Source organism: Mirounga angustirostris, unplaced genomic scaffold, assembly GCF_029215605.1.
Source record: "Mirounga angustirostris isolate CCGP_5_RB_7025 unplaced genomic scaffold, mMirAng1.0.hap1 SCAF_14, whole genome shotgun sequence".
In the NCBI taxonomy this organism is placed as follows: domain Eukaryota; kingdom Metazoa; phylum Chordata; class Mammalia; order Carnivora; family Phocidae; genus Mirounga; species Mirounga angustirostris.
The window spans coordinates 47,222,600-47,235,207 of NW_026991722.1; the positions used below are offsets into that span (position 1 = coordinate 47,222,600).

A 12,608-nucleotide genomic window follows, 5' to 3' on the forward strand; every position below is an offset into this window, starting at 1 on the left:
TGCCCCGGAAGCCGCGCGGAGCCGAGGGCGGGTGTGGGCACGGCCACTCCCGCCTGCGCCCTCCCGGGCAAGTGCAGGTCCTGGCTCCCAGTCCATCCCGGGAGGTTTACGCCCGGCGCGCGCCTGCCTGGGGCAGGGCTGCCCCCGGTCTAGGAAAGGCTTACGCTGTCTCTCCCGCGGGTTTATTGAGCCTGTCTCTGGGAACTTAGTAAGTAAGGGAGGGGAGAGCTGTGGCCAGCGCCTGGATGCTGTGAGCATGTAACAGGGAAACCCAGTTTAGATTGCAATCAGAAAGCCTGTTTTGAATGGCTTTGACATTTGAGGGAGGGTGGGGGAAACTCCTTATTCAACGGAGATGGAAGGGAGGAAGGAAGGGATCACGGATGACCCCGAGTTGAGCACCGTTCTCTAAGATAAAGAGGCTTGAGAAGTTTGGCAGGGAAGTGGTGAAGATCAAGAGTTGCGTTTTGGACATGTGAATCCGAGGAGAAATGACATCTGCATAGATGGATATGTGGGGCTGAAGCTCACCAAGAGTGACAAGGCTGGAGATAGTAATCAGTATCGGAATACTGATGGTATTTGAAGCCGTGGAATTGGATGGCATTGCCTCCCATAGAGCCATAAAGTGAAAAAACCAACCTGCAGAGGCTGAGAAGAGGAATCAGTAAAGGACAACAAGCAGAGCCGGCCAGAGAAGTACACAGAAACCTAGGGGTGGGGGAGGCCTCTGGGGCTGAGTGAAGAACTGTTTCAGGAGATGGGGTAAGTCCACTTTGACAAAGGCTGCTGAGAAGTCAGAGAGAGTGCTGAAAAGTGTCCCCCACTTTTACCCCAAGGAAGACACTGATACTTGCATGGGGGGACCATCACTGCAGGGACTGGGAGGCAGAGCCACAGGGCAGGCAGCGGGTTGGAATGAGAATGGGAAGTGAGGAAGAGGTGATAGGCAGCAGATTCCTAGTAACCGATCTGGAGAAGCTTGTCCCTGAGAGGAGCGGAGGAATGGACATGGAGGTGGCCCAGGGTGGGAGGAAGTAGGAATGAGTTAGGTTTTTCAAATGAAAGCAGCAGCAAGGCCGTGCATACTGTACTGAGCATAAGAACATTCCAAGTCTCTTGTGGAGCCCAGGAATCTGTAGAGGCCAGGGACCTCTGAGACAGAGTTGGAGGATTATATTTATGAACAGCGGACTGCGGCATCTTTGTGTGAGAATGGTTTAGCAGAGAGACAACGATGGAATATACAGAGAAGACGAGATATCCAAGTGAGGTGAGATGGGGCAGGACCCAGAGTGCATATGGAGCGGTTGGTCGTTTCTGTAAGCACAGGATAGAAGGAGGCTGGGAGATTTATGGGTAGGAAAATGAAGGCCTTCCTCTCCTTTCTCTGGTAAAAAGAAAGAAAGAATGTGGAGGGAGGAAGGAAGGAAGGGAGGGAGATGAAAACGAAAAAAACCTATTCCTGTAAGGCTCCTACCATTGACCATACCTGTCCTTATCTCTGTCATCTACTAACCAGGATCACAGAATCATTCCACCCACGTCCTGCCGTCACCTATCAGCATACGTGCGGAAGACCCATCCCACCCCATGCTGTCCCCCCAGCTGCTCCCCTGCGACCATTCTTCACCACCTCCAGGAGCCTCCTTTGTCCTACCTTTTCTGCCCAGTCTATTGCCCCCTCCTTCCCTTCCCTCCTCATCCAGCTGCAATTCCGTGTTCCTCCATGCCAGTACTGGTTTTGCTGTTACCCTCAACATCCTTGCTCCTCGGTCCTTGTCACACTCGCCTGACAGAGCCTGAGCCCAGATGCACTCCACCTGCGTTCTCTGCACCTGCCCCTGCAGGAGGAGCGGCACAGCCGGGCAGCAGCAGCGGTAGGAACGCCAACGGCCCTCGGTCCTGCCTGGCTCTCCTCCATTCCCTGCAAAGACACGGCCAAGCCTTCTCCGCTCTCCTCAGCCTGCCTGCAGCCCTTCCCAGACACCTACCTGGCCTCTGCTTATGGGGAAAAGCGAAGTCATCAGACGGTAACGCATGGTCCAGCCCACCATTGCTGCCCCTCCGCCTTTCCTAGCCTCCATGGAGCCAGAAAAATGCCTGTCCTGCCCAAGAAAGTCTTCAGATCCCATTTCGCACTTTCTCAGAAAACTTAAGGTGTTGATTATCACACCTCTCCTCACAACCTGGCTCCTAGAAATGGTCTTCCACTTTGCTGCTCTCTTTCTTCTTAAAAACACAACAACTGAGCTGAAGACAAACACAAAAAAACTTTCCTGAAACCCTTATGTGTCTCCAGCTATGACCCCCTTTCTCTCCTTCACAGCACACTTCTCCGAAGAGTTGTGATGCTCTGCCCCCACTTCCCCAACCTTACCCCACTCCAGTTTGCCTTCGGCCCCATCACTGGAAACAAAAGAGCGCTCATGAAGGTCCCCAGGGAGCTCCATGTCACTATGTTCATGACAACTTTTCAGTCATTTTATGGACTCCGTACCTTTTAATCACTCCCTCATTCTCATGAAACTTTGTTGATATTTATGTTGGTCCTTCCTTGAGTAAATCTGTTCCTGTTGTACACGAGATCCACGAGGGGAGGGCTGTGTGTCTGTACTGCGGTCTGTCCCTCGGCCCTTACATCCAGTTGCCTACTTCTTCTCACCTCCACTAGGGTGCCTCAGAGCACTTGGAAACCAGCATCTCTAAACCAACCCTCCTGACCTTCGCCACCAGGGTCCTCTCTCAGGGTCCCATATCCCTGTCAGTGGCACCTCCGCCCACGCAAGTGCACAAATCAAGAAGCTGGAGTCATCCTGGACACTTCTCACCCTCTTACCATCCCCCATGCCCAAAGGCCAATAGACCATCGATAAGGAAAATCTGGAGATTGAGGAACCCCCATGGTTCACTACTCCAACCTTCCCTACAGAAGAGCATATTTGGAACAAGAGCCCCACAAGAATGTTGGCCAAGAGCAGGGAGGAAGTAGTGCAGTTGGGGGCGGGGAGGGGACGAGGTGCTCAGAAAAGACTTGCCTTCCTTCAATGCTGGGCATCTTATCCCTCTTCCCAGAGAGTTAGATTCAGTCAGCTATGGCAGAGTTTTGTTCCCAACAGAGCCAGGCTTAATTTCTGTGCACCTCACCTTGGGTCTGCAAGCAGCACTGAGAACTGCCGGGTGATGGGTGAGAGGTCCCCGAACACAGTGGTCTTGACAGTGGCTGTGGCCCAGGAAATGCAGAGCATCTGGGAAGCCACTGCAGGCCACGCAGAATCCGAGGATCTGGAACTACCTTGGCAAACCAAATCTTTGCCTCTCCATGGTCCATTTCTTTCAGTCACAAACGTATTTGTTTCTGTATAGTTGAGCATTAAAGACATTGATTGTTTGCCTCATGCCCATATAGAATTCCCTATTCTTCCCAGATTTAAAAAATTATCTTTTCCTTGGTAAACATTAAGACTCTGAAACTAGCCCATAAAAGTAGATCAACAGTCATTTCTAGAATTTTGAGTTTGCAGATATTACCAGGACTCAAATTCGTAAGTGCCTGATACCAGCTTGGGAATCACCATAAATGACAGACCAGAATTAGAATTAGGTGAGAATATTCTTCCCATTGTATCCCCATCCAGTCTGATAATTCCTTCATTTATCAGAAGGTTCTTTCTGTGGGTTTCCTTTGTTACTTAGGCAGATGTTTCCTTCCTCGTTTCAGTTATTTCTGTTCATAGTTCCTATTTCTGCTCCTTCTTTAAACATTAAATTGACAAAAGGTTGCAAAGCTATATCTGTTTTTTTATTGCTGCCACACTTTTTGTCAGCTCTAGATCTGATTTTCAGAGACAAAAATTTATATGCAAACCAGAGTAATGCAAATGTTTTATATTAAAAATTCACTTTTATTGGGAATAAAAAGTTTTATTTTTTAAGTGGTTCATTAAACAATCTCAAAACATTGTTCTTTTAACTGAATTTCATTGTTTTGGAAGATAATTTGAGCAAAATTTTTCTAAAAGCCTGTTTTTACATTGAAACCTGTGGAAAGACCAGTAGGCAACTTGCCCATCCCTTCTCATGACTACATTGGAGTAAAAGTTCACAGGGGTGTTTGAACTCAGACATTTCCCAAGATGCAATGGCTCCACAAACCAGTTGGTTGTCAGAATCAAAAGGTTTTATTTTATTTTTTTTTTAAGATTTTATTTATTTGACAGAGACACAGCGAGAGAGGGAACACAAGCAGGGGGAGTGGGAGAAGGAGAAGCAGGCTTCCCGGTGAGCAGGGAGCCTGATGTGGGGAGAAGCAGACTCCCTGACGTGGGGCTCGATCCCAGGACCCCGGGATCATGACCTGAGCCGAAGGCAGACGCTCAACGACTGAGCCACCCAGGCGCCCCAGAATCAAAGGGTTTTTTTGTTTTTTAAGATTTTATTTATTTGACAGAGACATAGCAAGAGAGGGAACACAAGCAGAGGGACTGGTAGAGGGAGAAGCAGGCTTCCCACAGAGCAGGAGCCCGATGCGGGGCTCGATCCCAGGACCGTGGGATCATGACCTGAACCAAAGGCAGATGCTTAACGACTAAGCCACCCAGGCGCCCCTCAAAAGGTTTTAAAAATAAAAACATGCTATATTGTAATTATGAAAACAATGCACACATGGAAATCAATATAATTTCAATAGTACAGGAAGATATCAAGTGCAAAAAAGCTCTCTTCTCCCTCCTCCCTCAAAATGGTCAAGGCCATAACCCAGAGAAAGCCACTGTTACCAAGTTCTATTTTAGGTTTTGACGATAACACTATAACTCATATACTTACCTCATTTTATGAGCTTCAGGTAGTACATGTTATTCTGCTATGAAAAGATAAGGAATTTAGCACACTGATCTGCCTCTCACCTCCCTTGCCCAATACTTCTCAATTTTTGTTGCTTTTATTATTTTTAGTTCTTCTAGTATTTACTCACATAACTTCATATGATACACCCAGAACTCCATTTTTGATCCATCAATGTTAAGAAGTTTCCAGGGACTCTACACTATATAAGATGGGGAGGGGCACCTGGGTGGCCCAGTAGTCAAGTGTCTTGGGGATCGGCTCAGGTCATGATCCTGGGGTCCTGGGATTGGGCCCCACATGTGGCTCCCTGCTCAGCGGAGAACCTGCTTCTCCCTCTCCCACTCCCCCTGCTTGTGTTCCCTCTCTCACTGTGTCTGTCAGATAAATAAAATCTTAAAAAAAAAAAAAAAAGATGGGGAGATGAGAGCACTTATACCAACCCCTCTCCTCTGCTTCCCCCTCCCTAGTCCAAATTTATATTGTCAAGGTTTGGGGCATTAACATTCTATAAATATAAATTCAGTTCCTTGTCTATGGATTATATCTAAATGTTGAAAAGTAACAGTATTAAAATACTACCATTATTTCTTAAAATATTATGATATTCACCATAGAACCATGTGGAATTATTGGGTGTATAGAAAAGTAAATGTTATTGTTGGTCCCTACACTTGACCACTTAAAAAGAATGTCCCGGGGGCGCCTGGGTGGCTCAGTCGGTTAAACATCTGCCTTCGGCTCAAGTCATGATCCCGGGGTCCTGGGATCGAGCTCCACATCAGGGAGTCTGCTTCTCCCTCTGACCTCCCCCACGCTCGTGCTCTCTCTCTAATGAATAAATAAAAAATCTTTAAAAAAAAAAATAATGTCCCAAATATCAAGGTCAAAATTCACCATTTGCTCAAAAAATCATGGCATGTTTTTGTTTACTTCAACAAAAGTTGACTTTATGTTTTTTCTGGAGCTTTTACTTGCTTTTCTTTTTGTTGTTGACAGAGGCGAGTGTGTTCATTGTATCTTTTAGCTCTCCCTGGCTTTTGTTCATTATTCGGTTTGTGTGATGGACTCCATGTTGTTCTTTCACAGGTCCTAGATGGAGCCCTCTCATTTCTTATTCTGTTGTAATTCTATAACTATTGTATCAGTTGGAATTGCATTTGCCCAAGTAACAGAAAACCCAACTTATAGTAGCTTACCCAAATAGGACTTGAATTTTTCTTAAGGAATAAGAAATCTGGAAGTAAGCCATTCAGGCCTGGTACTAGTGTTCCATGATGGTTCAGAGAGCCACATTCCTTCTTTTTCTCACGTAGCCATTCATCCTCAGTGTGTGGCTTTCATCCTCATGCTCATCACCTGATAGCTGCAGGATGGATGCTTACTTCTAACACGGGGTCTACAGTTCCCAGGCAGGAAGAAGGGGAAAGGCAGAAGGCAAAGAGCTGGTGCTGACTGAGTTTGATCAACTTTTAAGAGTTTTCCCAGAGGTGGGGTGCCTGGGTGGCTCAGTCAGTTGGGCATCCAACTCTTGATTTCGGCTAGGGTGGTGATCTCAGGGTCGTGAGATTGGGCCCCGAGTCAGGTTCTGTGCTCATTGTGGAGTCTGCTTGGGATTCTCTCTCTCTCCCTCTCCCTCTGCCCCTCCCCTCCCCCGCTTGTACTCTGTCTCTCTCAAATAAATTAATAAAATCTTTAAAAAAAAAAGTTTTCCCAGAGGATCATACCCAGCGACCTCAAAGATGTCTGATAGCCACTCTAGCTGCGAGTCTGGGAAATGTAGTTTGTAGCTGGGTACATTATGCCCTGTAGGAAACAAGTTTTTAGGGGTGCCTGGGTGGATCAGTCATTAAGCGTCTGCCTTCAGCTCAGGTCATGATCCCAGGGTCCTGGGATTGAGCCCCGCATCGGGCTCCCTGCTCCACAGGAAGCCTGCTTCTCCCTCTCCCCCTGCTTGTGTTCCCTCTCTTCTGTGTCTCTGTCAAATAAATAAATACAATCTTAGAAAGAGAAAAAAAGAAAAGAAAATACATTTTTAGTAAGGGAGATGTAAATAGATACTGGATTAGCAACTAGCAAGGAGCTTTTTTTCATTGCATTTCAAAGTTAGTTGTGCAGTTTCTTAAAATTTGGATTCCCAGGTCCTATCATTCCCCCCCACACACCCATCCCCTTCCTTGGGAATGTTACTCTGCTCTTAGTAAACTCCTCAAATGAACGTGTGCATGCAGATTTTCACCTGTTCACAAACATGTGGGGACCACTGTTTAGTTGTGAAGGTCAAAGCTGTATATGAACTCTTTTTTCCCTGTAGGGATTATTTAATCATCACATATTTCTAAAGCTCCCACTTTGTATCAGCATTTCCTTAAGCTCTTTGGAGAACATGAACATGTCAAGTATTTATTACCCTGGCTCCAAAAAGTGCATTATAATGCCACATACGTGATACACAAAAATCTAAGGAATATAATATTGTAATAGAGCTAAGAAGGGCTACAGGGGCTTATCGGCCTCACCGTGCTTTGAAGACCGGTGTGGTCAAACACGGGAGGGGGCCAGTTGGAGGATGCAGAGGCAGGTGAAGAAGGCAGGAAGAACATGTGACAACAGGTACACCATAACACTAGGGGCAGAAGAAACAGGCTACCCGATACAACAGTTTAGAGTAACACCATACGATTTAGGGGTAATGGGAAAGGACTGCTACGTTATTACCATGTCATAACTTTTTGTGACTTAAAAGCTTTGCATAAAGTAGTATCTGATCTCTTCAGAGCTAACATTTGAGTCAAATTTTTCTTATATTAAAACTGCTACGGGGCGCCTGGGTGGCTCAGTCAGTTAAGCGGCTGCCTTCGGCTCAGGTCATGATCCCAGGGTCCTGGGATCGAGCCCCACATCGGGCTCCCTGTTCCACGGGAAGCCTGCTTCTCCCTCTGCCACTCCCCCTGCTTGTGTTCCCTCTCTCACTGTGTCTCTCTCTGTCAAATAAATAAAATCTTTAAAAAAAAACAAAACAAAAAAACTGCTATGGGTGTCCAATAGCATTTTAAAAATAAAAAACTGCTACGGGGCATCTGGGTGGCTCAGTCGGTTAAGGGTCTGCCTTTGGCTCAGGTCATGATGCTCAGGTCATGATCCTGGGGGCCTGCTCAACGGAGTGTCTGCCTCTCCCGCTGCCCCTCCCCCACTTATGCTCTCTCAAATAAATAAAATCTAAATAAACTAAAATAAAATAGTGGGAGCAAGTTGTGCCCTAGAATTCACTCGGTTTTAAAGTGTTTAGGTAAAGTAACGCTTGCGTGCTTGTTGTTTTTATTAATGTGACATATTGGGTGATGGCTGGGCCTAGCAGCTCTCTCAGAGTGTGTAAGATTTGTATAAGAGCAAACTTAGAAAACTGCAGATCCCAGGTGGACGGGAACCCTCCTTGGCTATTTTCTGCATGTCATAGATAAAAGAGCTACTGCACAGTCAGGCTGTTTTCGCAATGTGTGTGCCACTTCTAGAATGTCCCACAGCTGAGTCATGTGTGCTCTTAGGAGGCAGAGGACAATGAGTGTGTCAGTTGGTCATGCTGTGTAGATGCGGTGGCAGAGCCTGCCACATGGCCCCCTGGGTTAACCCAGGAAGATCAAGTCATGCATGGTATTGCTGTCTGAATATGAACTCTTAACAAATTGTTAAAATAAAGATTTTCTTATGGTTCCTCAACAATTTTTGGTTCATCTAGAAACTGGAAACACTAAAAATTGGAACAACAATTAGCAAAAAAAAAAAAAAGATCTTTGTTTTCATTACTTTGTGAAAGTTTTTATACCTTTCATTAAAGTGCTGGCGAGCTACCAAGGCAGCTGGAACTGGAGAAGCCACGATCCTCAAGAGCAGGGAAGGCCCAGAGAACAGTCTGACATTCGCTGTCACTTTGTTCCACAATGAATTTGCTGCTTTGAAAGCGATGGCTGAGGAGATGAGGCACTGAGCCGAAAAGGGAAAGATCAGAGATGCTGAAAAGCTGAGCAAAATATCTGTTTAGATACACTCAGGGCTGCTGTGGGAGAGCAGTCCTGGTAACCACCAGGCCATCAGGGGTTGCTTAAGGGCAACCCTACCGGGAGTAGGTAAACTAAAAAAGGAAGTGAGGCCTCCAGCCAGTCGGCCCTGACTGCCCCTGGCTGTTAGGGAGTCAGTAGTAAGTTCATTAATTGGTTTGTTTTCTTCTTTCTTGTTTGATTATGGACCTGTATTTTCCAGAGCCACCAAAGCTCAGGGTAACTCCTGGTGTTTTAGATAAGCAACTTCACGGGCGTGTTTTCCTCCTACAGTGGCTGAAAAAGTGTTTCTGGCAGTTTCTAAAACCTAAGCACAACACACAGGCTTTTCTGGTTTTCTGTGTGTGTGTGTGTGTGTGTGTGTTTTAATTCTTTTTCAGACTTTATAACATGTCTGGAAGGGCAGGTACCAACATTTTTTTAGTGGCTCTCACTGGTTGGCAGGTTTTCATGTGACTTTCACTTTCTTCTTTGAACTTTTAAAATTCCTTTTGGTTTTTAAAATGGATCAATACTCCTCTCCTTTTAGAAGTCAGCCATTTGGTCCGAAATGTTTTCTAGGCCAAGCAAGCACCTTCAAATTCTTTGGCTAATCCACATACAACATGATTTCGAGTCCAATTCTAATTGCTTTCCTTTAAATACATTCTCGTGCCTGTATGCGGTAGAGCAGTAGTTCTCTAAGTTTTGGGCCTCAGGACACCTTTTCACTATCAAAAATTATTGAGGACCTCAATGAGCTTCTGTTTATGGGTTTTATTGGTATTTACCATATTAAAAATTAAAACAGAAAAAATTTTGGTCACTTACAAATAACAAAACCCATTACAAGTTAATATAAAGAACATTTGTAAGTGAAAAATAACTATTTCCCAAAACCTCAGTGAGAAAAATGGCATTTTTATATTTTTGCAAATCTCTTTATAATGTCTGACTTAAGACAGCTGAATTCTCGTATCTGCTTCTGTATTCTCTGTGTTGGGATATCTTGCTTTAGTTGAAGTATATGGGGGAGGCTGGCCTCATATAGGTAGGTAATTGGAGAAGGGAAGAGTGTATGAATCGCCTTTGCAGATAATGTAGATTAGATATTTTTTATTAGATATTCTTTATTTTTTTTAATTTTATTGTTATGTTAGTCACCATACATCATTGGTTTTTACTAGATATTCTTTAATACTACACTAGTACTCGACAAGTGGTAGTTTCTTTTTTTTTTTTTTTTTAAGATTTTATTTATTTGCCAGAGAAAGAGAGTGCGAGTGAGCACAAGCAGGGGGAGCGGCAGGCAGAGGGAGAGGGAGAAGCAGGCTCCATCCCAGCAGGACCTAAGCTGAAGGCAGACGCTTAACTGACTTATGCACCCAGGCGCCCCCAAGTGGTAGTTTCTTAAAGATTAGTTGCAATGTGGCGTCTGAAACTATCAATAAATTTTTTGTACCCTGTTACAGTAAAATCCATTAGTCTTTCTCGAGCTTTGAATGGATCTCTTATTTGTTATCTATTGCTCTAATACAAATTACCCCCCCCCCCAACTTAATGGCTTAAAATCACAAACATTTCTTTTTTAACAGTTTCTGTGCATCAGAATGTGAGCATCACTTCCCTGGGTAGTTTTGATTCGGGGTCTCTCATGAGCTACTGTTATGATGTTGGCCAGCGCTGCCATTCTCTGAAGGTTTGAAGACAGAGGATCTGCCTCTAACCTCATTCATATGGCTGTTGTCAGGCCTTCATTCCCCATATGAATGAGTCTCTCATTGGCTTCTTGAGTGTCCTCAACACATGGCAGCTGGCTTCCCCCAGAGCCAGGGATCCCAGAGAGAACAAGGCAGAGCCACAATGTCTTTTATGAACTAAACAGAAGTCACACACCACCACTTCTGCTACATTCTATTCACAAGATTCACTGAATAGAGTCCACATTCAAGGGCGAAGGGAATTAGCTTCCATCTTTTGAAAGAGAGGTATCAAAAAATTTGTGGACATATTTTAAAACCAGAATACTCATGATTGTGTAACATCATGCATTGGTCATTGGGAAAATACTTGTTCACTAAATTACAAGGATCTTTTAAATGTTGATAATTTCATTGTGTTTTTCAAAAAAACCACGTCAATATTACTACTGATCTCATTAGGTATCACTACACACCTATTAGAATGGCTAAAATTGAAAGAAAAACAGTGATTATACAAAATGCTGGAGAGAATGTGGAGAAACTCATACGTTGAAGGTGGGAGGGTAAAATGATATGACCACTCTAGAAAACAGTTTGAGTTTCTTATAAAACTAAACATGCATTTAGCATACAACCCAGCAATTGCACTATTTTCTTCATGCAAAACCGTGTAAACAGATGTTCATGGCAGCTTTATTCATAACAACCTGATACTAGAAACCACCACCCAAATGTCTTTCGATGGGTGAATGGTTGAACAAACTCTGGTGTAGTTCACTCACAGATTCCTGTCATTTCACAAATCTGATAACTGGATCCTTTATATCATCAATGAAGTCATTGTCAAAAACATTGAAAAAAGTAGGGTTGATAGGAACATCTTGAGTCTCCTGAATCTGCTTTGACAATGATTGGCTACTAGGTTGCTCAACAGCTAATCTTAACGAAAGTCACCCCAATTGTCTACATTCTTCTCGTTTATTGGGTGGGGGTTGCATGTATCCAAAATCCTACCCCTTATATTTCCCTATTCTTAATAAGCCTGCTTAATAGGTTTTTAGAAATTCATGCATGCTCAAGCGATAGTAACATTTTAATAATTAATTCTATATGTGCAACTCACTATATCTTCTTCCTTTTAAAGGGGTCCTGGAGTGGCTCCTGCAGATTTCCAGTAGCTTCCCATTCTCTATCATTCATCCTCGATCATGGGCAGTGTTCCCACAATCTCACCTGCAATTTTCCTAAATTGGGAATATTTATTGTCCAAGCAAAATTCTTACATCAGTTGAAGAAGTAGGATGCCCACCAAAAAAATCTTTGTATCTACCTTAGGTTTGTATCAGCCTATTTGCACTATCATAACAAAATACTGTCACAGACTGGATGATTTCAAAAACAGAAATGAATTTTCTCACAGTTCTGGAGGATGGAAATCCAAGACCAAAGTGCCAGCACAGGGGGTGTCTGATGAGGCTTCTCTCCTTGGGTGCAGACAGCTGCTTTCTCAGTGTCCTCACATGGCTTTTCTTCTGTTCTTGTATAGGGAGAAATCTCTGGTGCCTCTCCCTTCTTCTAAGGAGACCAGTCCTATAGGATTAAAGCCCCACCCTGATGACTTCACTTAACTGTTATTAAAAGCCTCCTTAAACCTCCTCACTTAATCTCCTGAAAAGCCCTATTTCTAAATACAGTTGTCACATTAGGGGTTAAGGAGGCAACATATGAACTGGGGGGTAGGGAAGGCTTCAATTCCTCTGTCCAATGCTTGTTTTACCGTTTTCCAAATATGATACAATTAAAAAAAATGAAATTGATGAGTAGTTGTTCTTGTTACTTAATAACAATATACTATGAGCAATGGACTTGTTTCTTCTTCAAATTCAACTTTCAAACCCTTTTTGATGTTTTCCAGATTTTTCATAAATTTTTACTCATTTGACGCTTTACCCAGATACTGTTCTTGATTTTGTCAAGTATTCTATTTGATTTTATGTTCTTTCTGTCCCAGAGGCATTAGAAAGAT

At 44.0% G+C, this 12,608-nt stretch overlaps 1 long non-coding RNA gene across 2 annotated transcripts; it reads left to right on the plus strand.

The window, feature by feature from the left end:
* Nucleotides 1-2: 2 nt before the first annotated feature.
* Nucleotides 3-3,422, plus strand: LOC135362505 (uncharacterized). Of its 2 annotated transcripts, XR_010407283.1 has the most exons (3): nt 3-1,273; nt 1,523-2,033; nt 2,675-3,422. It is a non-coding gene; the product is annotated as an uncharacterized LOC135362505 (long non-coding RNA). The 2 variants fall into 2 exon arrangements; XR_010407282.1 differs by having other exon boundaries at nt 1,523-3,422.
* Nucleotides 3,423-12,608: the final 9,186 nt, after the last annotated feature.